Here is a 3,877-nt window from a genome sequence, read left to right as displayed (position 1 = left end):
GAACCAGTGAAGGGATGCCAACACAGGAGAGATGTGGTCAGTGCAGTGGGCGGATGTGATAATGCGTGCAGCTGAATGCTGGACAGAGATTAAAGGACGGAGGTGAGAAAGAGGAAGCCCAGCCAGGAGGACGTTACAGTAATCCAGTCGTGAGATCACTAGGGCATGGACCAGGATCTTGGCAGTAGAGGTGGAGAGATATGGTCGGATTTTAGCAATATTATACAAAAGGAATCTACAAGCCTTGGCTGTGGTCTGGATCTGAGGGATACACGACAGAGAAGAATCAAAGATGAAACCAAGACTGCGGGCTTGCTGGACTGGTTGAATAGAAATGTTGTCCACAGAGACAGAAAAGGAGTGTTGAAGGGTGGGCTTAGGAGGAAAGACAAGAAGCTCTGTCTTGGACATGTTGAGCTTCAAACGCCAATGGCGCATCCACTGCGAGACAGCTGTGAGACATGATGAAACTTGCTGTTCAAGCCTTGGAGAAAGGTCGTCGGGGGTGGAAAGATACAACTGGGTGTCATCAGCATACAGATGGTAGGAAAAACCAAAAGAGCGAATGAGTTTACCTAAGGAGAGTGTGTAGAGAGAAAACAGAAGGGGACCCAGAACAGAGCCCTGAGGAACTCCAACAGATAAGGGAACAGGAGAAGAAGTCTGACCTCCTGCAACCACTGCAAAAGATCTGCCAGACAAATAAGATCGAAACCAGTCTTCACTTCTATATAATCACTTCTGGATGTACCTGCAATCAATCTGGCTGCCGTGTTTTGAACAAAATGAAGTTTCCAAACTTCGCACAGAGATAGCCCAATGTACAGCACTGGGATAGGAATGCACCTCGTGGTGTGCCATATAAAAGTTCTTTCTAAAGCTATCTCCAAACACCACCATCTGGTATCTGCCTGAGAGATAGGACTGGAACCACTGAAGCCCAGCACCTCCAAATCCCTCAAGCATTCCAGAAAGATATGGTTGATGATATCAAAGACTGCTGAGAGGTCAAAAGCATTAGCAAGGACACACTCCCTCTGTCAATGCTCATCTACAAGGTGACCATAGCAGTCTCAACTGCATATCCTACTCTATAAGAGAGACCCTTCACTTGGTCCCATCAGGTTCAGAGTAATGGTGGAAATAAAGAAAAAATGAAAAGCAGGTTGAATTTTCAATTATTGTAGATTATACTAGTCTCCACACACACAAACACTCACACTGAGATAATATCACTGGGTTCTAGTACAACAGGGTTCCTAGTAAATACAGGGCTCATCTGTCTATCTATAAGCAATGTGGGAAGGAAAAGTAAATTTTACTTTCTGTTGCTTGCTAGGCAGGGCTGTGTTTTAGTTATTCTTCCTCTAACAGGAAACAGGGCTGAATTTCTGTCCTACAAAGCCCAGATTAGTCTGTGAGAAGAAGACACAGCTGGAAGAAGAAAAACTACACATTCTATTCTTTAATTGTGCACTGAGGGAAAACAAGCACAAAGTGGGGGAAGAGGAGAGAACAACAGGCCACCCCACCACCACCTCCTACTGCTGTGTGGACTTGCTGTTTGCTTCCTGAATGCTCCATCTCACCTGGTGAATTGCTGGCCTCAGACTGCTTCCTGCCAGGACCGGGCCCCAGGTACCCAGCCAGGAACACCTGCTCCCCTTGGGAAAGGGATAAAAGCTGGGTGCTGCTTTGGCGGGGGCGGGGGCGGGGGCAAGTCAATTTGGCTGGTACGGGAAGTTATATTTTAATACATATTAATGTAATTAATTTAACTGTATTTAGTTAAGGTAAAGGGATGAATTTTTAGTTGTGTATGTGTTATATAATTGTTTATGCATTTCTGTAAACTGCCTTGATCTGTTGGAAAGGTGGTACATAAATTATTATTATTATTATTATTATTATTATTATTATTATTGGTCAGGACTTTGGTCTGCCATACATGAACAGTAGCAGCAGCAAAAATAAGCATAACCTGTAACAGGTTTCATAGAACAATGTCACCAATTATCTGTTTCATCTTTATATTACTTGTTCTCCTGGTGTAAATTGCCAGACATTGTACTGAGTTACCCTCAAAGGCTTTGCCAGAATACCAAGTTGTACTTGTGCAAGTAATAGAAGGCACGGGACAGACCGCCCCAAGAGGGTGGCCTGTCTGTGCCTGTTTTTCCGCTGGAGGGAAGCCACAGACGCCAAACCACATGGCTTCCCACCGGCGGAAAAATAACCCCTGAAAAGCGGGTTTTTCTCAAGCTGTGGTGGTGGTGTAACAAGTGCACCACAGGTGCACTCATTACGTAAGTGCCTCATGGTGCCATGCGGATACCGCACAGCGCTTATGTAACAATGGCGGCACCCATGTATACAGGGCACCACCATTGTTATGCCCTTGTCACATGCTAAGGTTGTGGGGTGTGTGGGTGCTCCGTTCCCAGGCAACCCTAGCATGTGATGAGGGCATCAGTAAGGGCCCATATGTACCGGGCTTAAGTTGCAGTGAAATATTCACTCCCTTTGACGCTTTTTCACATTTTCAGATGTTACAGCTAGGAACTGAAATGGATTGACTTGGCATTGTTAGCACCTGATGTATACAAACTGCTCAATGCTGTGAAGGATTAAAATTGATTTCCTGGGGCACAAAAGTTAAATAAACAAAAACAAAATGATACTTGGTAGAATAAGTATTTGATCATCAGAGTCAAGAAGTAGTAAAAATAACCTTGGTAGTAAGACTGAGCTGTGAGACTTCCTGTTTAAATCTCTCAGCTTTGCATGTATGGATTCTACAATTTTTGTCTATTCTTCTTGGGAAATGTGTCCCAGTTTTGTCAGGTTGGATGAGGACCATTGGTGAACAGCAGCACACGATCTCAGTCAGAATGAAATCTGGGCTTTGACTGAGCTATTCTAAGATATTCCTATCCCTGTTTTTAAACATCCCCAGTGTTGCTTTGATTTTGTGTTTAGTGCCATCATCCTGCGGAAAGAGGAACCTCTACTTTAGTCCTGAATCCCTTGCAGACTGAAAAAGGTTTTTCTCTAGAATTGCTATGTATTTGGCTCCATTCATCTTGCCTTCAATCCTTATCAGCTATGTGATCCATGCCAAAGAAAACCATACCCATAACACAATGTTTCAACCATCACCTCATCACGAGGATGGTTTTATCTGGCCAATGAATGTTTCCTTTGAATAACACATAGCATTTGTGAGAAGGCCAAACAGTTCAATCTGGGTCTCATCAGACCAGATAATCTTTTCTGACAGATTTGCTATGTCTCCCACATCCTTTTTGCAAATTCTAAATGAGCTTTGATATGATGTCTTTCTCCTTGCTGCTCTTCCATAAAGCACAGTTTTGTGGCATATTCAGACAACAGCTGTCCTTCCTCACTTATCAGCTGTATGTCTTTCTAGTTTTTACAGCATTATCATTGGCCTTTTGGTTGCTTCTCTAATGTCCCATTTTCCTGAATTTTGTTGGATGGCTTTCTCTAGACAGTTGTAACTGAGCCATAATCTTTCTACTTTCTTACAATGGACTCAAGAGCATATCAAAGGATGCCAGCCCTGATTGGTGCTTCTGTGCAACTGTAGCTGTAATTGTAACTTTATTTTTTACCATAATTTGCATTATTATTGTGTGTGTGTGTGTGAATATATAAAATGCAAAATACAAAATTAGATTAACCTATCATTTAGATTTTTCAAAATGAAACAACAAAATAGCCATACATAAAAGAAACAAAATTATTAAAAGTATAATTTATAACAAAACTTTCCCTTATAGAACAAGGGGTACAATAACTCCCCCCCCCCATTAAACTATGGACATAAAAAGCTGAAAAAGAGAAGAGATTATTC

This window comes from Sceloporus occidentalis, unplaced genomic scaffold (genome assembly GCF_023333645.1).
Source record: "Sceloporus occidentalis isolate IW3139 unplaced genomic scaffold, rSceOcc1.0.p SCAF_194, whole genome shotgun sequence".
Classification (NCBI taxonomy): domain Eukaryota; kingdom Metazoa; phylum Chordata; class Lepidosauria; order Squamata; family Phrynosomatidae; genus Sceloporus; species Sceloporus occidentalis.
Note: the sequence above shows the minus strand (reverse complement) of the source record.